Source organism: Ornithorhynchus anatinus, unplaced genomic scaffold (assembly GCF_004115215.2).
Source record: "Ornithorhynchus anatinus isolate Pmale09 unplaced genomic scaffold, mOrnAna1.pri.v4 scaffold_82_arrow_ctg1, whole genome shotgun sequence".
In the NCBI taxonomy this organism is placed as follows: domain Eukaryota; kingdom Metazoa; phylum Chordata; class Mammalia; order Monotremata; family Ornithorhynchidae; genus Ornithorhynchus; species Ornithorhynchus anatinus.
Genome location: NW_024396937.1, coordinates 272031 through 297041, shown reverse-complemented (window position 1 = coordinate 297041; position 25011 = coordinate 272031). Strand labels below are relative to the sequence as shown.

At 44.2% G+C, this 25011-nt stretch overlaps 1 pseudogene; it reads left to right on the top strand.

Annotated features, from left to right (window-relative positions):
- Positions 1-9228: 9228 nt before the first annotated feature.
- On the top strand, positions 9229-22352 carry LOC100091268 (annotated as a pseudogene).
- Positions 22353-25011: the final 2659 nt, after the last annotated feature.

The following is a 25011-nucleotide window of genomic DNA, read 5'->3' as shown; positions in this document are numbered from 1 at the left end:
CATCTCCACTGTACAGATGAGGTAACTGAGGGACAGAGAAGTAAAGTGTCTTGCCCAAGGTCACACAGCTGAGAATCAGTGGATCCGGGCTCTTTCCACTGAGCCACGCTGCCTCTATGATGGAAGTCAAAGTCTGTGGGACAGACACTGGAATGAGAAGGGTACCAGGTCAGACCTGGAAGGCAAAGGCTAGGCCACGCTGCCTCTATGATGGAAGTCAAAGTCTGTGGGACAGACACTGGAATGAGAAGGGTGCCAGGTCAGACCTGGAAGACAAAGGCTAGGGGGCCAAAACGTGAACGAGAAGGGTTTGGGGCCATGCCTGGAAGACATGGGCTGGGGGTCCAGGCCTGGAAGGCAAAGGCTGGGGGGCCCAAACTGAAACGAGAAGAGTTCGGGCCTAGCCTGGAAGGCAAAGACTGGGGGGATGAAACTGGAACGTGAGGAGTTCGGGGCAAGGTCAGAAAGGGAAAGGCTGGGGGTGTAAAGCTAGAATGAGAAGGGTTCGGGGCCAGCCTGGAAGGGAAAGCCTGGGGGACCGGGCCTGGAACCAGAGGGATTCGGGGCCAGGCCTGGAAGGCAAAGAATGGGTGGCCTAAACTGGAAGGAGAAGGGTTCATGGCCAGGCCTGGAAGGCAAAGGCTGGGGGGCCGAAACTGGAAAGAGATGTGTTCGGGGACAAGCCTGCAAGGGAAAGGCAATGGGCCCCAAACTGGATTGAGAAGGGTTCGGGACCAAGCCTGGAAGACAACGGCTGGGTCGCCAATTCTGGAAGGCAAAAGCTGGGGGGCCAAGTCTGGAATGAGACAGGTTCCGGGCCAGGCCTGAAAGGCAACGGCTGGGGTCGGGGGTGGGGGGAGGAACTGGAACAAGAAAGGTTCGGGGTCAGGCCTGGTATGCAAAGGCTTGGGGAGCAAAACAGGAACTCGAGGCATTAGGGATCAGGCCAGGAAGGCAAAGACTGGGGGGCCAAATCAGGAATGAGAAGGTTTCTGGGGTAGTCCTGGAAGGGAAATGTTGGGGAACCAAAACTGGAAGAAGAGTAAGAGCCAGGCCAGTTATGCAAAGGCTGGGGGACCAAACCTGAAACAAGGTGGGTTTGGAAATAGGCCTGGAAGAAAAAGGCTGAGGTGCCATATCTGTAACGAGAAAGCTTCGAGGAAAGGCCTGGAAGACAAAGGCTGGTGGGACAAAACGGGAAATAGCAGGGTACGGGGCCATGACTGGAAGGCAAAGGCTGGGGGGCCAAAACTGGAAATAGAAGGGCTCAAGCCAGGCCTAGAAGGCAAAGCCTGGGAGGCCAAAACTGGAACGAGAATGGTTTGGGGACATGCCTGCAAAGCAAAGCAAAGGCAAAGGCAAAGGGAAGCCTAAGCTGGAATAAGAAGGGTTCGGGCCAGGCATGGAAGGGAAAGGCTTGGGGACAAAACTGGTAGGAGAAGGGTTTGTGGCCAGGCCTGGACAGGAAAGGCTGCTGGGCCAAAACTGGAAAGAGAAACGTTTGGGGCCAGGTCTGGAAGGCAAAGACTAGGGGAGCCAGGCTTGAACCAAAACGGTTCTTGGCAAGGCTTGGAAGACAAAGGCTGGGGAACCAGGCCTGGAAGTCAAAAGCTGGCGGACCAAAACTGGAAAGAGAAAGGTTCTGGGTCAGTCGTGCAATTCAAGGCTGGGGGCCAAAAGTGGAGTGAGAAGGATTCGGGGCCAGGCCTGGAAGCCAAATGCTGCTGGGCAAAACTGGAAGGAGAAGGGATTGCGACCAGGCCTGGAAGGGAAAGACTGTGGGGCTCAAACTGAACAGATAAAGGTTTGGGGCCAGGTCTGGAAGGCAAGGACTGGGGGTCCAGGCCTGTAACTCAAAGGCTGGGAGGCCAAAACTGGAAAGAGAAGGGTTTTGAGACAGGTCTAGAAGGCAAAGCCTGGGCCGGGGAGGGGTGGGGGTGTGTGGCAAAAATGGAAAGAGAAGGGTTTACGGCAAGTGTTTGGGAACAGGCCTGGAAGAAAAAGGCTGAGGTGCCGAATCTGTAACGAGAAAGAATTGAGGCCAGGCCTGGACGGCAAAGGCTGGGAGGCCAAACCTGGAAAGAGAAGGGTTCAGTTTCAGGCCTGGAAGGCAAAGGCTCGGGGGCAGGCCTGAAAGGCTAAGGCTAGGGGGCCAGGCCTGGAACAAGAAGGGGTCAGGGTCAGGCCTGGAAGGGTAAACCTGGGGGGCCTAAAGTGGAGCAAGAAGGGTTTGGGGTCAGACCTGGAAGGCAAAGGCTGGGGGGCCAGGCCTGGAACAAGAAGTGCTCAGGGCCAGTCCTGGAGGAGTAAACCTGTGGGGCCTAAACTGGAGCGAACAGGGTTTGGGGCCAGGCCTGAAAGGCTAAGGCTAGGGGGGCAGGCCTGAAAGGCTAAGGCTAGGGGGCCAGGCCTGGAACAAGAAAGGTTCAGGGCCAGGCCCGGAAGAGTACGCCTGGGGGGCCTTAGCTGGAATGAGAAGGGTTTGGGGCAAGACATGGAAGGCAAAGGCTGGGGTTCCAGGATTGGAAGGCAAAGCCTGGGGGGCCAAAACTGGAATGAGAAGGGTTTGGGTCCAGGCCTTAAAGACTGAAAGGTAAAGGCTGGGAGGCCAAACCTGGAAAGAGAAGGGTCTTGGGCCAGACCTGGAAGGTAAGGTCTGGAGGCCCCAAAGCCATGGCCTCCCAGGCCTGCCTCTGATTCCTTCTCGTGCCAGTTTTGGCCCCCAGCCTTTGCCTTCCAGGCCTGTCCCGAAATGCTTCTCGGCCTAGTTTTGGCAACCCAGCCTTTTTCTTCAAGGCCTGGCCCCAAATCCTTCTCATTCCAGTTCTGTCCCCCAGCCTTCTCCTTCCAGACCTGGCCCCCAAGTTTGTGCCTTCCAGGCCTGGCCACGATTCCTTCTCTTTCCAGTTTTGGCCCCCAGCCTTTGCCTTGCAGGCCCGGCCCTGAACCCTTCTCGTTCCATTTGGGCCCCCCAAGCTTTGCCTTCCAGGCCTGGCCCCAAACCCTTCTTGTTCCTGTTTGGGCCCCCTAGCCTTTGCCTTCCTTTTTTGCCACCCCACTATTGCCTTGCAGGCCTGGCCACCAACTCTTCCCATTCCAGTTTTAGTGCCACTCCCCCACTCTTTACCTTGCAAGCCTGGCCCCGAACGCTTCTGGTTCCAGTTTTGGCCCCCCAGCCTTTGACTCCCACTTTTACCCCCCAGCCTTTGCCTTGCAGGCCAGGCCCCAAACCCTTCTGGTTCCAGTTTGGCCACCCCAGCCTTTGCCTTGCAGGCCTGGCCTCAAACCCTTCTCGTTCCACTATTAGCCCCCCAGCTTTTGACTCCCAGTTTTACCCCCCAGCCTTTGTCTTGCAGGCCAGGCCCCAAACCCTTCTGGTTCCAGTTTGGCCACCCCAGGCTTTGCCTTGCAGGCCTGGCCTCAAACTCATCTCAATCCAGTTTGGGGCCCCCAGACTTTGCCTTCCAGTTTTGCCCCCCTAGCGTTTGCCTTGCTGGCCTTGCCTCGATTCCCTCTCGTTCCAGTTTGGGCCCCCAGCCTTTACCTTGCAGCCCTGGCCCCAAACCCTTCTCATTCCATAGTGGTTCCCCAGCCTTTTCCTGGCAGACCTGGCACTAACACTTCTCGTTCCAGGTTGGACACCCCAGCCTTTGCCTTACAGGTCTGGTCTCGATCCCTTCTCGTTCCAGTTTGGACCACCCAGCCCTTGCATTCCATTTTTACCCACTCATCCTTTGCTTGCAGGTCTGGCCCAAACCCTTCTCGATCCAGTTTGGGGCCCCCAGCCTTTACCTTGCAGTTTTCCCTCCCAGCATTTTCCTTGCAGGCGTGACTCCAAAACCTCCTCGTTCCAATTTGGGCTCCCCATCTTTTGCCTTCCAGTTTTACCCCCCCTAGCCTTTGTCTTGCAGGCCTGGCCCTGAACTCTCTCTTTCCAGTTTGGGCCTCCCAGCCTTTGCTTTCCAGTGTTGCCAGTCCAACCTTTCCCTGGCTGGCCTGGCCTCGATCCCCTCTCATTCCAGTTTGGGCCTTAAAGACATTGCCTTGCTTGTCTGGCCCTGAACCCTTCTCGTTCTAGTTTTGGCCCCCCAGCCTTTGCCTTGCAGCTATGGCCCGAAACAATTCTCGAGTTCCAACGCAAGTGACCATCTCAACATGGAGAATAAGCACAGTTTATCACCATTTTCTCATTTCGGAGGCTAGGCCAATAATGACTCATGAGAGGACCTGACTCCATTTGTGCTGAACACGGCGATTTTAGGGTAGATCTCTTGTGTGACTGTTTTGTTGTAGTACATGGACCTGAACATAGGTAAATTCAAAGAGAGATCAACTACCATTTCGCGTCATAAGGGTTTGACTCAACTTTCTTAAGCTGCCGACTTAGCAGGGCAAGAGAAAAACAGTTCATACAGAACACCATATTCCATGTACTTTGCATACTGCTGTTAAAGATTCGTTGTAACCATCTTCTCTTTCTATATATGAACTATTTTACATGGACCTGAACAGTTAAAGTTTCATGAAGTGTTCACATCTTATTTCCTGCCAGTGGGGTTTAAACAACATATTTACACTTACTTAGCCTGCTAAAAGAAAAATGATTTGTCCAGAAGACTCCACTCCTTTTGTGCTGAACAATGATCAGTGACGATCTCTTCTGTGCCTGTGTTACACTTATACAAGGACTTGAATATTTGCAACTTCCAGAAAAGTTCTGGAAGTTTCGTGCCATTTCGTGCCATGCGGGTTTCAACGCAAGCATCTTCATTATTGAACTTGAGAGAAATACACAATACAGGGTGTTCTAGTTAACGTGACTATTTAGCAATTTAGAAGAAAAGTAGTACATTACAACGCTAGACTGCCTATATTCAGTGCAAGGATGCTTGCAGGCGCTGTCTAATTCCTGCCCTATTTTGAATAGAAAGAACAATTAAAGTTTATTGAGAGTTACAAAAACGTGCCAGAAGGAAATCAAACGCAAGTGACTTTTCCAGAATAGAGACAACCTACAGTTTTCAACACATTCACCTGACTAAGCAAGGTCGAAGAAAAATGAATCAACACAAGGTTCCTTCTGTGCTGAATACTGAAGAGCAGTTATCAGTGTGGCTGTTGCACATGAAACTGAACATTTACAATTTAAAGAAGAGTTATTTTGGCATTTCGTGTTTTGCGGGTTTCTAGATGAGTGACTTTTGCAGAAATGAGAGAACTCATATTCATTCAACATCTACTTGGGCTACAAGATAAAACGACTCTTACAAAGAGCTGCACTACTTTTCTGCTGAACACTGTGGGATATGATCAGTGTTGATAGCTATCCTGCCTGTAGTGTATTGTTTGGTTGCATTTTCCAGATTTATGGCATTTCATACCATACGGGATTCAACGTTAACAACTTTATTATTAGGAGTGAGAGAAACACACAATTAACGTTTTTGTTAACTTGCCTACTTAGCATGAGAGAAGTAAAATGCAATGGCAAAGCACTGATGGGATGTATACTACAGAATATACCAGAGTGTAGATATCTTCTGTAAACTGTTTACATGACTTTTCATGAAGTTCTCAGATATGCTTTCCTGCCTGTGGGATACCAACTTGTATGTTAAAGTTTTGAACACGGTGGAAAAATAATGTGTATTAATTCAACATATTCTCACTTAGAAAAATAGAAGAAAAATGACATTTGAAGAAGATTTCACTCCTTTTGTGCTGAGCAGCTGCTGGATAGTATAGATATCTTCTGTACATGGAACTGAATAATTGCAATTTCCAGAAGAGTTCTTGTAGCATTTCGTACCAGTCTAGTTTCACTGCAAGAGTCTGTTTCTATCAGGAATGAGGGAAAAACACATCACAGAATATTTTAGTTGACTTACTTACTTAACAGGATAGCAGAAAAATAGTCCATTTCGAACTCTAGACTACTTGATGGACCGCTTGCCTCACTGAGAGAGTCACTGAGTCACTACCAGGCTCATGGTTTTCTATTTCATTCTTATTCTTTAGGGATCAAAGTTGTGTTGAATATTCATTCATTCAGTGATATTTATTGAGTGCTTACTATGTGCAGAGCACTATACTAAGCGCTTGGGATATACAAATCGGTAACAGAGACAGTCCCTGCCCTTTGACGGGCTTACAGTCTAATCGGGGGAGACAAACAAGAACAATGGCAATAAATAGAATCAAGGGGAAGAACATCTCATTAAAACAATAGCAAATAAATAGAATCAGGGTGCTGTACTGATCTAATAAATCAGGGCGGTTTATTGACAAAATAAATAAGGTAATGAAGATATATAGAGTTGAGCAGATGAGTACAGTGCTGAGGGGATGGGACGGGAGAGGGGGAGGAGCAGAGGGAAAGCGGGGAGAAGAGGGTTTAGCTGTGGAGAAGTGAAAGGGGCGGTAGAGGGAGCAGAGGGAAAAAGGGAGCTCTGTCTGGGAAGGCCTCTTGGAGGAGGTCAGCTCTAAGTAGGGTTTTGAAGAGGGGAAGATAATTCGTTTGGCGGAGGTAAAGAGGGAGGGCATTCCAGGACCGCGGGAGGACATGGCCCAGGGGTTGTCGGCAGGATAGGCGAGAACAGGGGACAGTGAGGTGGTGGGCGGCAGAGGAATGGAGCGTGAGGGGTGGGCAGTAGAAAGAGATAAAGGAGGAGAGGTAGGAGGGGGTAAGATGATGGAGAGCCTTGAAGCCTAGAGTGAGAAGTTTTTATTTGGTGCGGAGGTTGATAGGCAACCACTGGAAGTTTTTAAGAAGGGGAGTGACATGCCCAGAGCGTTTCTGCAGGAAAATGAGCCTGGCAGCGGAGTGAAGAATAGACTGGAGCGAGGAGAGAGAGGAAGAAGGGGGATCAGAGAGAAGGCTGACACAGTAGTCTAGCCGGGATGTTACAGGAGCCTGTAGCAGTAAGGTAGCCGTTTGGGTGGAGAGGAAAGGGCGGATCTTGGCAATATCATAAAGGTGAGACCGGCAGGTTTTGGTAACGGATTGGATGTGTGGGGTGAAGGAGAGAGCCTAGTCAAAGATGACACCGAAGTTGCGGGCCTGAGAGACGGAAAGGATGGTCGTACCATCCACGGTGATAGGGAAGTCAGGGAGAGGACCGGGCTTGGGAGGGATGATGAGGAGCTCGGTTTTGGTCATGTTGAGTTTTAGGTGGCGGGCAGACATCCAGGTAGAGACGTCCTGGAGGCAGGAGGAGATACGAGCCTGAAGGGCGGGGAGAGGACAGGGGCAGAGATGTAGATCTGTGTGTCATCTGCATAGAGATGATAGTTGAAGCCGTGAGAACGGATGAGTTCACCGAGGGAGTGAGTGTAAATGGAGAACAGAAGAGGGCCAAGAACTGACGCTTGAGGAACTCCAACAGTTAGAGGATGGGAGGGGGAGGAGGAGCCTGCGAAGCAGACCGAGAATGACTGGTCAGAGAGATGAGAGGAGAACCAGGAGAGGATGGAATCCGTGAAGCCAAGGTGAGATACGGTGTGGAGGAGAAGGGGATGGTCGACAGTGTCAAAGGCAGCTAAGAGGTCAAGGAGGATTAGAATAGAGTAGGAGCCATTGGGTTTGTCAAGAAGGGAGCTTAGAGAGAGCAGTCTCGGTAGAGTGGAGAGGACGGAAGCCAGAATGGAAGGGGTCCAGGAGGGAATAAATGAATAGTTTATGCTTTTATCTAAAGTGTTCTCTATACTCTGCTTACAGAACGCCATGCTGTTTGAGTCAAAACTCCAGTCACCATTGTCCAGGAAGTCACGTGTGTTGAAAGACGCTTGGGCATGAAATGCCAAAAAAAAAAACCACTTCAAAATTCCAAATTTTCGCAGCTCAATAAAATGGTATTACAGTCATAAAAGACAGCGATCCTTGCACTGCAGTGTACATCGAGTCAGATGTCTAGAGTTCTGCATGTGTCATCTTTTGTCTTATCCTGCTAAGGAAGAAGTTGAGTGGATTATGTATTTCCCGCCAATCAGGCAAAGGCACTTGCATTGAAACTCCTCTGCCACAAAATGCCAAATGAGCCCTTCTTGAAATTTCAATTGTTCTGTTCCATGTAGAAAGTATCTACAATAAGAGAAGATATCTCTACACAGATACTTGCCTTGCAGTCCTTTTTGAACTGAGTTTTCTGCATGTGTCGTATTTATTCTATCTTGCTAATTACGCAACTGGAGTAATTCTGTCCATTTTCTCATAAACTTTAAGCCGAACGGAAACTCTAAAGACAACTCTAACGTTAAGACTATCCCTACGACAAGACCTAATCTTAACCCTAGCCCTTAACCTTAACCCTAACTGTGAGCGCACCATAAACCAAAGACCAAACCCTACCCGGAGACCTAATCCTAGGCCAATCCCTAACCCTAACCCTAACCCAATCCCAAACCTGGCCAGGCCCTGAGGCCTAGCCCTAACCCTAACAATACCCTATCTCTCCCCTTTAGGCTTCAGACTACAACTAACCATAACAACAACTCTGGAACATCATTGTAACCTAAATCCTAACCCCAAACCTACCTCCACACCCAAGTTTAGCTCTAATCTTAGCTCTCATCCTAGAGAGAATCCTAGACACAAGCAGAAGCCTACAACTAACCATACCATTAACCCAAACCCTAATGCTCATTCTAATCCCAACACTCGGTACAAACCTAGACTGTAGTATTAGCTAACACTATACCTAACCAAGAACCAATCTTAGCCTTAGACCTATCTTAGACCTAGTATTAAGCCTAACCACATTATTAAACTTCACCTACCCCAAACATCAACTTTATCTCGAAGATGATACTTCAGCATAGCCTTCAGTTTGGAACTAATCTAACCCTAACTCTATACCCAACTCCCAATTCAGCACTAACCTTCATCCTAAACCTAAGGCTGGCCCGAACCTCCTACTAACTTGAAACCTAACGGCAATACCTAATAGATCCCGAACATGTTACCTAACCCTAACTGTAATCCCAAACCCAGAAAGAGTCTTAAACGTAAACTTACACTTTATCTTTAACCCAAAACACAACCCTACTCCTAGCCTTACCCTTGAGTCTAAACGTTACACCAAACTAAAACTAATACCTAACCCTAAACTTCACCCCAAGTTGAAATCTAACCTTAACTGACTCTAATTTCAGCTAGCCTTCAAATTAACTCCAAATCCTCAAGGTTGTATGTCAGGGGGCCCTTGAAAGAGGGAAGGTTCAGCCCCCAGAATGCTGCTGAACTTTGTAAGTCTTCTTCAGGGTGACATTTTGCTTTGATGTTCACCCTGGCTCTAAACCTAATGCCAACTCTAACTTACCCTCAACCTTAAAACAAACCATTACCCTAATCTTAAATCTAAACATAAACCTAACCCTTACTTTAAAATCGGTCCTAACCCCGACTGTAACCATAACTTTAGCCCCAACCCTAAACTAACTATAAACCTAACGTAATGTAGCACTAAGTCTAAGGCTATAACTAATCTTAAATTTAGCCCTAACCCTAAACCTAGCCCTAACCTTAATCTTAACCATAACCCTAACCGTGAATCTTAGTCTGGGTCTAGCCAGTATCCTAAGCCCTAACACTAACTTTAAACTTAGCATGAACCCTAACCTGAACCCGACTTGCCCTATCCTTAACACTAATTTTACACTAAGCCAAACCCTAAATGTAACATTAATTTGCAGTTTGAATCAAATTCTGACCTTAAGTACAAACCTTAACTCTTGGCCTAGCCCTAACACAAACCATAACATTTTGACCCTAAATATGGCCTTTTCCTTAACAGTTAACCTTCATTCTAACCTTACCTCTCACTCAAGCCCTTCACATTTAGCCTAATCCAAGCCCAAACCCTACACTTACCCATATACCTACATCGCTTCCATAAACCCATTCTAAAATCTAGCTTTAATCCAAACTCTGAAATTGGCACTAAGCTTAGTGACTTCTCAAAGTGACTTTAACTTCTCAAAGAAGAGGAACTCTTCATGAAAGCTTAAGCTTCATGAAAGCTTAAATTTGACTTTAAACCTCACTTAAACTTAACTTTACTGCCAACCTTATCCCTGAACTGAAAATTAACCTTAGTGCTAAGCCTAAAGCTAACCTTACTCTTAGCCCTATAACTAACCCTAGATTGGCCTTAGACCTAACGCTAATCATGCCAGTAACACATATCTAAACCTAGCCATCACACTAATCATAACCATAAGCTTAGTCCTAGGTCTTGCAACTAACCTTAAGACACACATTGCAGTCCCAGAAACAGCAGTATTACAGACAGTTGCCAACTTGGATACTCTTATTGCTGTAATAGAATGTCAGCAACCAGAAGCGGATTTGTACAGGTTTGTTGGAAGAATAACAGTCAACCACCAGATGGAAGAAATTGTAAGACCACTGGGTCCTGAAAGTCTCTTGCTTCGTGGAGCCAGGTTAAAAAACACAAAACAAATTTTTGGTGTTGCTGTATATACAGGTATGGAAACTAAGATGGCGTTAAATTATAAGAGTAAATCACAGAAACAATCAGCAGTAGAGAAGTCCATGAATTCCTCTTTGATCATTTACCTAATAATCCTCCTTTTTGAAGCCATCCTCAGTACTATTCTAACGTATGCCTGGCAAATGGAAGAAAAATGGGATGAACCTTGGTATAACCAAAAAACAGAGCATGAAAGAAACAGCAGTAAGATTCTGAGATTTATTTCAGACTTCCTTGCTTTTCTGGTTCACTACAATTTAATCATCCCAATTTCACTGTATGTGACAGTTCAGATGCAGAAATTTCTGGGATCCTTTTTTATCGGATGGGATCTTGATCTGTATCATGAAGAAACAGATCAGCGAGCTCAAGTCAATACTTCAGATCTGAATGAGGAACTGGGACAGGTGGAATATGTGTTTACAGATAAAACCGGTACATTAACAGAAAATGAAATGCAGTTTCGGGAATGTTCGATTAATGGAATTAAGTACCATGAAATTAATGGCAGTACTGTACCAGAAGGACATACAGCAGATTCTCCAGATGGAATCAGACCAAGACTTCCCAAAGAAGAGGAACTCTTCATGAAAGCAGTCTGTCTCTGTCACAAGGTACAGATCAGTGCTGATCAAACTGACAGCCTTGGAGATAATTCCTGGTTTGCCAATGGAGTATCATCTCAGTTGGACTATTATGCTTCCTCCCCAGATGAAAAGGCTTTAGTTGAAGCAGCTAGGAGAGTTGGTGTTATATTTACTGGCACTAGTGGAGAAGCTATGGAAATTAAAAGTCTTGGAACACATGAAAGATACAAATTGCTTCATGTTCTGGAGTTTGATGCTGATCAAAGGCGAATGAGTGGGACTGTAGAGTCCACTTCCCATGAAAAGCTTTTGTTCACTAAAGGAGCAGAATCTGCCATTCTTCTTTACAGTACAAGAGGAGAAATAGACAAAACGAGGATTCATGTTGATGAATTTGCTTTGAGAGGACTGAGAACTCTGTGTGTGGCCTATAGGCGATTCACAGCTCAAGAATATCTTGAAATTGATAAATGCCTAATGGAAGCCAGAACTGCCTTACAACAGCGAGAACAGAAATTAGCAGATGTATTCAATTTCATTGAGAACGATCTGAAATTGCTTGGGGCTACAGGAGTGGCCACTTGGCCATGCTGTCAATCAATCAATTAGGCAATGGTATTTATTGAGCATTCACTGTGTGCAGAGTGCAACTCTCATCTTTACTCCCCATTGTGGAATAGCCTTCCGTCTTCCCCTCCTTTCCGCTGCAACAGGTTGGATCCAACTGATTTTATGAACTTCAGCTACAGTAAACTATAGTGTAGTTGGGGAAAAAAAAATCATCGCTCCCACATACTGTGTAACAGCTACAGAATGTGTCTGTTTACTGTTATATTGTATACTCCCAAGTGCTTAATATAGTGCTCTGCATGCAGTAAGTGTTCAATAAGTACAATTGAATGAATAATATTAATATTAATTCTTAATATTGTATTCATTTGAGCAGAAGGGAGATTGGTATCTAGTGTCCTCTATTATCATTGAGTGCAGCTTACTTTGAAGCCACTAGGTTGGTTGGGCTGGTGGAGACAAGACCTCAGGTACGTGATAGAGCTTCTTTTCATACGCCTTTTGACTGGCCTTGGTAGAGCACATGTTTGACAGATGATGCCCAAGGTTGGTAGGAGTTCTGCTCAGCCTTACCTTCACCTTTGGCCAGCCTGCCCTGGAGATTTGCTCTGAGACTGTTCATCATGGCAGTGGAATGGAGGGATTCCTTAAGTTGTTTAAGCAGCGTGCCCTAGTGGAAAGACAGTGGACCTGGAAGTCACAGGATGTGGGTTCTAATCCCAGTTTTGCCACTTGTCTACTGTGTCACCTTGGACAAGTCACTTAACTTCTAGGCCTCAGCTTCCTCATCTGTAAAATGGACTTTTTATAGATGGGCATAGTGGACTTTATGCAGAAGCAGCATGGCATAGTGGATAAAGCATGGGTCTGGGAGTCAGAAGGTCATGGATTCTGATTCTGGCTCTGCCGCTTGTCCGCTATGTGACCTTGGCATTTTGCTTCTCTGGGCCTCAGTTACCTCATCTGTAAAATGGGAATTGCGGCTGAGAGCCCCATATGGGACAGCCCGATTTGCTTGAATCCACCCCAGCGCTTAAGTACAGTGCCTCACACACAGTAGACTGTGAGTCTACTTAGACTGTGAGTGCCCATGTGGTACAAGGAAATGTATCCAATTGAGTTATCTTGTATCTATCCCAGCTCTTAATACAGTGAATGCTTGGCAGATAATAAGCTAATAACAAGCACCATCATCGTAATAATTATAATATATAAAGTAATAACCCAAGGATGCTTTCATACCACAATATACTCGGAAACCAATTGATCCTCCTAACACATGCTAACACACTGTACTTCTTTTGAGGGGCAGGCCATATCTTGCAATGCTTGAATCAAATTCTCAATTGACCTGTGGATGATGTTACGGTTTCAATAAAATATAATATGAAGAAATCCATTATCTACTACTACTACTAAGTTATTTTGCTTCCCAAGTTCCACTGTGACCTCTGGTGATAGGTAACTCAAATTAACCCAACCACTTTTGGGCATTGCTTTTAGGCTAGATCTGCAACCCAGGAATAGAAAGCATCTGTGGAGTTTTGTGTTGTTGTTTTTGTATGGATTAGTGTAAAGTTGTGTACACTCGTCATAATGACTGCTGATAATTGTCAGTATCAAAACTGCATTTTGTCTTTTGTTTGGGTTAGTGTAAAGTAGTGTTCACTAGTTATAGTGACAGCTATATGTCAACATCAATACTGCCTTAATTGCCGGACTATATTGCACTTTGGGAGAAATGCTTTGGGTCAGGTTTACACTTCTTTCAACCCATATGTTGAGAAGTGAAAAACCTTGCCAAATCCCCCAAGCCATCAATTAGCCGCATCAGGTCACCAGCCTGAATCACTCATTGAGTGACTGAGAACCAGCTCCAGACAGTGGTGTCCCTCGTTTCACTGGAACTTGGGAAAAAGAGGTTTTTGGGAGCCAAGTGGGCTCTCCCTGGGTGTCTTCATAATGAAGGAAGATAGGTCCAACACAAGTAGAAAGGTTGCCCAGTGGCTGATTTGATCTCATTTTCCAGGGACCTATCCCCTCAAAACAGTTGTATGCCATTTCAGCAGGTCATCATGCTCCTGTTGAAAGGTGGTGGAATTTGCGTAGTCATGTTGGAAGGTTGTTTTTGGCAATCAAATAAAGCTCCCATCATCAAAGGCTGCTTCTTGGTCCTTTAAAGCAAGAAGATTCTTATTGCAGCAGACACTTGGAGTTTTAGGTCAGGTCTGAGGCTCCATAATACTACCCTCATTAAACTCAAGAACTGAACATAGTGAGCTTCACAGATGGGAGAACTAGGTCTCCTCGTGAAATTCCAATTTTCATTAGGTGAATGACATGGATATTATTTCGAATCTAAGGCCTATTGAACTTGGGCTCATTGAAAACTTTTATTGAACTACACTATTAGATGAAGAGAAAATTGGGGATTCGGTGCCAATTCGGATTCTCTTTGGTCAAGAGAAAATCAGCTGTGGCTATAAGTCATGCTACAGTGTTATCTAGACTACCCATCTTTAAGATTAGGTTCATAAACAAAGTTCTAACCAGGTAGGACCTTCTGGTGGCACTGGTCTATATTGAGTTTAACTGTTAGTCAAATGAGTTGATGGTATTTTAGCTCTTTCATTAATTTGAGTGCTTACTGTGTGCAGAGCCCTGTACTAAGTGCTTAGGAGAATACAATACAACAATAAACAGACACATTCACATTCCCTGATCACAACAAGCTTACAGGTCTGGTAAGCACAACCATGGGCCATAGCTGTGATCCCTGCTGAGGGCACAGCGGGGGCCTACAGCCTAATTGGGTGAGACAGGCAGGTGTCAATTATGTAGGTATATCAGGAGCAAGAACAAAGATGTAGTGGTTAATAACATCAGTATATTGGGAAGAAGTGACCAAATGAATAATTAAATAAGTGTATATGTTAATGCTGAGGGTGGATGGCAAGAGCATGGGCTTGGGAGTCAGAGGACTTGGGTTCTAAACCCGGTTCTGCTACTTGTCTGCTCTGTGACCTTGGGCAAGTCTCTTAACTTCTCTGTGCCTCAGTTACGTGGCTCAATGGAAAGAGCCCGGGCTTGGGAGTAAGAGGTCATGGGTTCGAATCCCGGCTCCGCTGCTTGTCAGCTGTGTGACTGTGGGCAAGTCACTTCACTTCTCTGTGCCTCAGTTCCTTCATCTGTAAAATGGGGATGAAGACTGTGAGCCTCAGGTGGGACAACCTTATTACCCTGTATCTACCCCAGCGCTTAGAACAGTGCTCTGCACATAGTAAGTGCTTAACAAATACCAACATTATTATTACATCATCTGTAAAATGGGAATTAAGACTGTGAGCCCCATGTCGGACAAGGACTGTATCCAACCTGATTAACTTATATCTACCCCAGCATTTAGAACAGTGCTTGGTGCATAGTAAGCACTTAACAAATGTCATTATTATTATCGGTGCAGTATGGTGGCAAAGCCACAGAGGATCTCTATTTATTGGGTCAGGCAGCTGACTTCAGGTTTCCAGGCTGTGATCCTCCTGAAAAGTTTGCCTTTATGTGGTTTAAGCACTGGGAGAGTTAAGTGCCGAGGACATAGGAATCATGGCTAAAATGTAGCTTTGTCCTGGGGAAGAAAACCAGCAAGAACAGCTTACTTTGTGTAGAGAAGCATTGGTTCCCACAGGGAGGAAGGGAGTGAAGCAGTGTGGTGTAGTGGAAAGAGCACGGGTCTGGGAATCGAGGGACCTGGGTTCTAATCCGGATCCACCTCTTGTCTGCTGTGTGACCTTAGGCAAGTCACTTAACTTCTCTGGGCCTCAGTTTCCTCATCTGAAAAATGGAGATTCAATATCTGTTCTTCCTCTTACTTAGATTGTGAGCTCCATGTGTCTAATGTGATAAAGATATGCCTCCCTCAGTGCTTGACAAACAATAAACAATTAACAAAACATGGACTGTGTCCAACCTGATTAACTTGTATCTACCCCAGCACTTAGTACAGTCCCTGGCACACAGTAAGTTTTCTGATGGTACTGTGAAAATAATGCCTATGAAAGGGCTATATATTGCATTTTAGAGTTGCAATCTTTCTGCTCAGGGGACTTCCAGAAAGTCCTTTGTAACCTACCCTGGTGGTTTTAGGGAGAAAACAGGTACGAGGTGGTTCTCTCTGTTTTTGGTCAGCCTTGTGGCATTCGTCCTTTCCCATTGTTCTAGTTGCATTACTGTGGTTATGCAGTTGGCCCCTGTGAAACCAGAATTAGAATCAAAGAATGCTGACGACGAAGTTTCCCTTCCCCTCTCCTGTATTTGATATGCAGTTTGAGGTCACTCCCCCTCATCAGAGAAGTGGAACAGGAGTTGGGGAGGGCAAAAAAAGTTGGTGTTTTAAAATAAGTAAAATTTTTTAAATGAGTTATTTACTGCTTCCTTTGTTTCCTCTCCCTTCTCAGTTCCCTTCATTGTTGGGGATGGTGTAAACAGGTAAAAGTCAAATCTCTGTGTGTGTGTGTGTGTGTGTGTGTGTGTGTGTGTGTGTGGTGTGAGGGGGGTGGGATGGAGGATAGGGAGCTCCAGTATTGCCTTTTTCCCCCAACCATCTTCTTGCCTCACCTCTGGTGATTTCTACAAACCCATGGGGCAAGGGGAAGGGTCTTACAATGCAGAGAGAGAATAAAGATCAATGAGGAATATACCCCCTTCCCCCCTGCTTGATTTTTATTGTCCTGCTACCTTAAATTTGTAGAATACCATTCCTCTGTAGGGCTCAAAACATGTTGACAAATCATATTTTCATTTATCCTCAAAACATCCCCAGGAAATATAGGAGCAGTAATGATTTCATTTTTCAGATGGAGAAGCTGAGGCCTAGAGGGGAAATTAACCAAAGGGTCAGGCAGTGAATCGGTGGCAGAGCTCAAGCCTCCAAAGACACCCCAGGACATCAGGCAAGCCCCTTGGGCCTGTCCCTAGATCATGTGCTTGAAGTGGACATCTGAAGGTGTATGGTCGTCAAACTGTGTGCTATGGAGAAAAGACTGCAGGGAACCCTCTAGCCCTGGACTTTTCAGGAGCAGTTTTGGGGAAAAAAGGCCCCTAGCAGAAGATATGACTTCCACAGCCCTGAGTCATTTGAGTGATTACTTTCTCCTGCAACAAGGAAGGACTAGAGAAACTTTTTGTAATTTCATAGGGACTGAGGGGCTCTCAACCCCTCCTCCTCTTCTTCACCAACACTTTCCGCATCGACATGGCAGGGAATTCCTGTTTCAGAACAGGTAATTGAGAGAGCCCCAATAAGGCCAAGAAAGATTGTGCTTGCTCAAATTCACACAGCAAGCAGAGACTTAAGAGCTTTAAAAATCTCATCCTCTCTTTGTGTGGGCTCCTCTTTATTCCTGATTTCTCAGACTTATTCTTTCTTCCCTCTGTGCATTGAGGACAGTTCAGTGACTAGCTTCACCCCAATCTCAGAATTAATTTAAAATAAACCTTTGCATTCTTGGTTTGGCTTTAGCCTCTGCAGAACTCACCCCTTGCAGCTCATAAGCCCCTTGAGGGGAGGGAATCATATCTACCAGTTCTATTCTAGTCTCCCAAGTGCTTAGTACTGGGTTCTGCAGTTGACCATTCAATTGTATTTGAGTGCTTTCTGTTTGCAGAGCACTGTACTACATACTTAGGAGAGTACAGTAAAGTTGGTAGAGATGATCCCTGCCCTCAAGGAGCTTACAATCTAACAGGGCAGGCAGACATTAAAGTAAATTACAGGTTGGGAAATCAATGGCGTATACAGACATGTGAGTGCTGTGGAGGTGGAGTGAGTATCAAAATACTTGGGGGTATGAACTTAAGTGCATAGGTGATGAAGAAGGGAGGGAGAATTAGGGTAGGGAGTTGAGATTTTAGTCAGGGAAGACTTCCTGGAGGAGATATTATTTTAGTAGGGCTTTGGAGATGGAGAGAATGGTGGTTTATTGGATATGCAGTGAGAGGGAGAGTGTGAGCAGGGCTCAACAGGCAAGATGGAGGCACAGTGAGTAGGTTGGTGATCGAGGAGCAAAGTGTTTGAGTTGGATTGCAGTAGTAGGAGGAGAACTGACCAATTGCTTTAAAGCTGCTGGTGAGGAGTTTCTGCTTGATGCTGAGATGGATGGGTGACCATTGGAGGTTTTAGAGGAGTGAGAAGACATAGGCAGAATGATTTTTTAGAAAAATGATCTGGGCAGCAGAGTGAAGTGTGGGCTGGAGGCGGAGAGGGCAGCGAGGAAGCTGATGCGGTAGTTGAGTGAGATGTGACAAGTTTTTGGATGAGCGTGTTAGTTTGGATGGAGAGGAAGGGGTGGACTACAGATATGTTGTGAAGATAGAACTGGAAGGATTTGATGACAGACTGAATACGTGAGTTGAAGGGGTAAGAAAGGAGTCAAGGATAATGCCAATAAGTATTCAGTAAGTATCATTGATTTGATTGAACTGACATATTTTAATAGTTATTAGATTTAATAATGTCCTTCATGTTTTGAAGATGACCTAACTGGTGAACATAGACTCTTGCAAACAGCAGTCCTTTTTATATTCTACACACATAATGATTGTCCTTTGCTATACTGATGAACTTGCTATTTGTAATACCAGGTGCTATTTTCGATTTTGCTTCCTAATGTGGTAGAATATCCAAAAGACTCTACTCACAGAGAGCCCTCCCTTTCCTGGTTGCTGCTTTGCAAACTGGTGAATCTGCCAGCAATCAATATAGTAGATGCTAATGAAGCATGTTATCTCATATATAGTTCCTACCACTGTATTCCAACTGCTCTAAAAGTGGAAAGGCTGAGATGATAATGTGAACAAAAATTTCTCCACAAACTGTCTTGGTCCTTGCAGATAAATTCCCCAAATCCTTGCCCACAAGTTTCTAACACTTCTAAGCAATTCTCCCTTTTCTCCCCAATTGTTGCTGCTCCCTTTCTCATTAGACCAAGAGGGGAAAAGCATGGAACATCAGCAAACAACACTGAGTTCCTCCAGGACACAGATTCCCAAGTAAATCAATTACAAAGGGCATAAAAAGAAGAGGCAGAATTTACTGAACTTGTTTAAGAATCCCTGCTTTATTTCTTTTAAGCCCTGGACAGAGTGACATAGTGCTGTCAACACCATGCTGGAAAGAGAGGAGGAAGGAAATGTAAAGGCAGCAATGTAAAGGGAAGCAGTGTGGTGCAGTGGATAGAGTACGGCCCTGGGAGTCAGAAGGTCATGGGTTTTAATCCTGACTCCTCCACTTGTCTGCTGTGTGATATTAGGCAAGTTGCTTCAGTTCTCTGTGCCTGTTACCTCATCTGTAAAAAATGGGGATTGAGTGTGCACTTAATGTGGGACAGGGACTGTATCCAACTTAATTGACTTGTATCTACCCTAGCACTTAGAACAGTGCTTGGCACATAGTAAGTGCTTAACAAGTACCGTAATAATAATAATAAAATAATTTAGTTATTTTAGTTTGCATTAGACTCTATTCACTATCCATTTGCACTAGATAATAATGATGGTATTTATTTAGTGCTTACTCTGTGCCAAGCACAGTACTATGTCCTGGGATTGATTCAAGATAAAAATTAAATTTGTCTGTTACTGTAAATTCTTGTTTCCCAAATCCACCCCTTCCAAATATCTACTGTCCTTCTCCATGCTCTTGTTATCATGAGTGCTTACTCTACAGGGGCAACTGCCCTCGCAGCTTTTGGAGCTAGATTCCCAGACCTGCTCATTCTAGGTCTCTGAAAAAATTTGAGTATTTCCAGTCAGTGCAGAACTAACCCCCTATTTGCGGCTTTTTCACTTATTAACAATTTTAATAATAATAATGTTGGTATTTGTTAAGCGCTTACTATGTGCAGAGCACTGTTCTAAGCACTGGGGTAGACACAGGGGAATCAGGTTGTCCCACGTGGGGCTCACAGTTAATCCCCATTTTACAGATGAGGTAACTGAGGCACAGAGAAGTTAAGTGACTTGCCCACAGTCACACAGCTGACAAATGGCAGAGCTGGGATTCGAACCCATGCCCTCTGACTCCAAAGCCCGTGCTTTTTCCACTGAGCCATGCTGCTTCTCTTTTAAGCCTGTGCCCTCTCATTCCCCACCCCACCTAAAATCCCTGCTCCACCTGAAGTACCCCCGTGCTCAAAATGCAAAGTGGGCTCCCCTGCTTGTGATGTCACCACTGTATTAGCCTTTTTACTGGTCTCCCTGCCTCCAGCCTCTTCCCCTTTGTCTGTCCTTCACCCTGTTGCAAGAATCATTTTCCCAAAGTAATTATTTCACCTCAAACACCTCCAATGCATTCCCATCTCCTACGTCAAACAGAAAGTTTTCAACATTGCCCTTGTAGCTCTTCACCAGTTTTCTCCATCTTACAGTTGCCATTTCCCAGTTTTCTGTAAGCTTCGCTCTTCTCAAGCTCATTCTAAACTATACCTTGCTCTCAACTCTCTCACCTCTTACTCTCTGGCTCAGCCTGGAATTTCCCTGCTAAATCTTGCCAAATGACAGCTCTTCCCATCTTTAAAGTTCTAAAACCCCACCTTCTCCTCCAGGAAGCCTTACCTGATTAACTAACAATGCCCCAGGGAGTCAAACCACCCACCCACAGCACTTATTTATTTCATTCCTAGTCTCACCACTTAAGTATGTTTTTATTTATATATTTTTATCTTCTGTTATTTATTCAACTATTTCATCAGTCAGTGGTATTTGAGTGTTTACTGGGTGCAGAGCACTGTACTAAATGCTTGGAGAAGAATATACCAGAGTAGGAGACACGATCCCTCCTACAAGGAATTTACAGACTAGAAGGGGAGACAGACATTTATCTTCGTACAACTGAATTATTTCCTGCTATCTCTCTATTCATCCTCTATCTGTCCAGTCCATCAGATTTTTAGGTCCTGGAGGGCAGAGGGACTGTGTATCTTCTTTTGTTCTCTCATATGCACTTAATACAGTAGGTGTTCAATAAATACCATTGGTGATGGTGAGAAAAACAATTATATGATTTTGAAAGCATGAGAGGTGGCTAGAATGATGCATAATTTGTCAGCACATAATCGACTAGTATCAGTGGAGAGTCATTCTTAGTGTGTGCCCAGTTTCAACTTAGTTCAATCCAGTCACACCAGTTCTACACTGGTGATTCATTGGTTCCATTCCTATGAGTGTGTTTTCTAGTGCATTAGCTGAGAGAGTAGCCTGGGGTTTACATCAAAGAGCTCCAGGCAAGAAAGTCATATAATCAGATTATAGGTAACTGTAATCAGACACAGGTAACTCTGATTTCAAAAACAGCTCATTAGCCGGAAAAAGGAGATTAGAAAGTTACGTCACAGTTCAGGCAGGCTGATTTGATGATCAGTAGAAGGCCTCCTTTGCCATGTTTTTAAACATAGGATGCTGATTTCCCCGCCGATTACTGTGGCTATTATGGCTCATAAAGAAATGCTGGTCTGTTTGCAATAGCCAAGAAGGATGTAAACAAAAATTAGAACAATGGAAATGGGGCTGTGGAATGAGTGAATTTAGTTTTGGGTGGGGGAGGGAGCAGACCATTAAGAAATTAAGAGGGAGAAAATCCTCTACGTTGATTCAATAGTATTTGCGTGCCTAGTGTACTAAGTCCTGGGGGGAAAACTACAAGGATGAGAATTAGATAGGATTCTTAGTCCCCAAGGGGGACTCAAGTCTAAGAATGAGGGAATTGGGGGGCTGGTGGTAGACACATAAGGGAAGATGAAACAAAAATTGAGAAAGCGAAATTATGTAAAAAGACAAGGATGGTGATAAATACAATAAGGGAACACAGCATTGCAGCTAAAGGGGCCCAGTTTCAGATCGGTTGCTGTTCAGAGTTTACAGTTATCACAACCACAGGCTTCCCTGTCATATAAAAGCTGGTCCTCACACTTCTGCTTCAGTCTTAGCTCTTCCTGGCTGGAGCAGGGCTTAATGGGAGCCACAGATTGTGTGAGGGCTGGGCAGACTTCAAGATAAAGTCCAAGAAACTATTGAAGGCTTGAGAACGGTTGGTATCAAGATATGGGTTCTTAATGGAGATATACACGAAACGGCCGTCAGCGTGAGCTTATCATGTGGACATTTTCACAGAGCCATGAACATCTTTGAATTTACGCAGCAGAAATCAGACAGTGACTGTGCAGAAAAGCTGAGACAACTGGCCAAAAGGATACAAGAGGATCATGTGATTCAGCATGGACTCGTTGTAGATGGGACCTGCCTCTCTCTTGCACTCAGGAAACATGAGAAATTATTTATGGAAGTTTGCAGAAATTGTTCTGCTGTGTTATGCTGTCGTATGGCTCCTCTTCAGAAAGCTAAAGTAGTGCGACTGTTAAAAACTTCTCCAGAGAAACCAATAACATTAGCCATTGGTGATGGTGCTAATGATGTAAGCATGATACAAGAGGCACACGTTGGCATCGGAATCATGGGAAAAGAAGGAAGGCAAGCTGTAAGAAACAGTGACTATGCAATAGCAAGATTTAAATTCCTTTCCAAGTTGCTTTTTGTCCATGGCCATTTTTACTATATTAGAATAGCAACTCTTGTACAGTAGTTTTTTTTTTATAAGAATGTGTGTTTTATTTCACCACAGTTTTTACATTAGTTCTTTTGTTTGTTTTCACAACAAGTAAATAAATAGATTTGGTTACTCTTTCCCTTTAAAATAAATATATACCAATAGTAACAATGGTAATTATTGAATGCTCATGAGTACCACAACCCATTTTATTCACTTGAAAAGTAAACCAGAAGCGAAGTTCATTTCCTGCCATGAAGATGTTCAGTCTCCTAACCAAAGAGAAATAGAGAAATACAAGTAGGAAAATCAGAAAGAATAAAATAGAATGTTCAAATGTATAGGGCTCTTCAAAGCCCTACTGAGAACTCACCTCCTCCAGGAGGCCTTCCCAAACTGAACTCCCCTTTCCCTCTGCTCCCCCTCTCCTCTATTCCCCCCTCCCACTCGCTGCTCTTCCCCATTCCCCTCCCCTCAGCACTGTGCTCATTTGTGTATATTATTTATTACCTTATTCATTTCGTTAATGAGGTGTATATCTCCTTGATTCTATTTATCTTGATGATGATGTCTTGTTTTGTTTTGTTCTGTTTTACTTTGCTGTCTCTCTCCCCCATTTAGACTGCAAGCCCGTCACTGGGCGGGGATTGTCTCTTATCTGTTGCTGAATTGTACATTCCAAACACGTAGTACAGTGCTCTGCACATAGTAAGCGCTCAATAAATACTACTGAATGAACCTAATTTCTGACCCCGACCCTAACCACAAACTAATCCTAATCCGCACCCTCAGGTTACCCCAACTATACCACTAAACCTCAGCCTAACCAAAAAACCAAATTCTAACCTGAGACGAAGCCCAAAGTCAACTCCTGACCCTAACTCAAACATTAACCCAATACTTTACTTTGACCAAGCCTTAAGCTTGGCCCTAACCCAAACCATTTAACCCTACTCTTAGCTTTCAATCTACAACTAACAAAAACACCAATCCTAGACCTTCAGCATAACCTAAAACCCAAACCTAACCCTATCTCTAGACTCAATCTTAGCCCTAGGCTTAGCCTTAAACTTAACCATAACCTTAGCCCTACGTCCAGCATCAATTCTACAACTACCGATAACTCCAACCCTAACTTTAACACGACTCAAAATTCAAACATAAGCCTATCATTGTATCATTGCAGCCTAGGTCAAACCTGATTCTGGCGTTAAACATAAACTCCAACTTAAACACAATCCTGACTATAGTCCTATCCTGAACTCTGAACTTAATCCTAACCCTAACATTATCATTTACCCAAACTTAACACGAAGGGTAATTCTCACTCACCTTAACCCTAGTCTGAGGCTTAGCCCTAAACCTCCCACAAAACTTAAACCAACTTATTCATCATCATAAGAGTAATGATTAAAAAACTAACATTTGTTAAACCAAATGCTGGAATAGATACAAGGGCATCAGGTAAGAAACTCTCAGTGTCTCACTGTCTTGATCCCCATATTACAGATGAAGTAATTGATTTGGAGAAATTAAGAGATTTGGGCAAAATCACAGAGTGGACATGTAGCAAGATACTCCAAACATTAATTGTACCCTTATATTGAGCCTCATCCTTTACAATAAGCTTAACCTTAAGCAAAACCCTTCCCTTCAAATTTGCCCTAGTTGTATGGCTAACCCTAAACCAACTCAAAATTTAGCTCCAACCTTAGTCCTAACCTTAATCGTAGCTCTAGCAATAACCCTAAAACACTAATGCAAAACTTAAATACAAAATGGACAATCAGCTCTAATCCTAGCCATAAACTGAACAAAACCCCTAAACTAAATATTGGGAAGAAACCCACATTAACACTTTTTTTGGTTATCTTGCTTACTTAGTAAGATGGCAAATGCAAAACACTTGACTACTGATGGGCTCATCCTACAGAACATACTAGATTGTAGGCATCTTTTCTATCAAGTATGTTACGTGGAGCTTAGCAGTTTACGTTTCATGAAACTCTCAGCTCTCCTTACCTGCCTGTGGGGTATCAACATAAAGGCTTCAACACAATGGAAAAATAGCACACACTCTACATATATTCACTTAGCAGTCCAGAGGAAAAATTATTTTTAGAGAGGACTACACTTCTTTTGGGCTGAACAGTACTGCTGAACAAGTATCAATTTAGATATTTTCTGGGTCAGGATTACTGTTGTACAAGGAACTGAATACTTGTAATTTCCAGAAGAGTTCTTATAGCATACCGTGCCAAGCGAGTTTCAAAGAAAGCGGCTTCATTATTAAGATTGAGAGAAACATACAATAATTGATTTTTAGTTACCTTGCATATTTAACAAGATAGAAGACAAATGGCACATGTAGAACACTAGACTACAGAACATAGTAGAACAAAGGCGTCTTCTGTTTCCGTATGAACTTTTTTTAACATGTAACAAGAACATTTAAAGTTTATTGAAAGTTCTTATGAGAACTTGGTTCCACGGGAGTTTCATCACAAGTGACTTTTTCAGAATAAGGGAAATGCACATTCTAACTTATTTAAGAAGAAAAATGACTCATGAGAGAACTAGGTTCTTTTTGTGTGTGACTGAACTGTTGTTTTACATGGCCCTGAAGATATAAAATTTCAAGAAGAGGTCAAATAGTATTTCGTGTCATAAGAGTTTCCCTAAGTTTTCTTATTTAAGTTGCCCCTTTAGCAGGTTATAAGAAAAAACAGTTCATGCAGAACACCGTATTCTAAGTATGTTGGATACT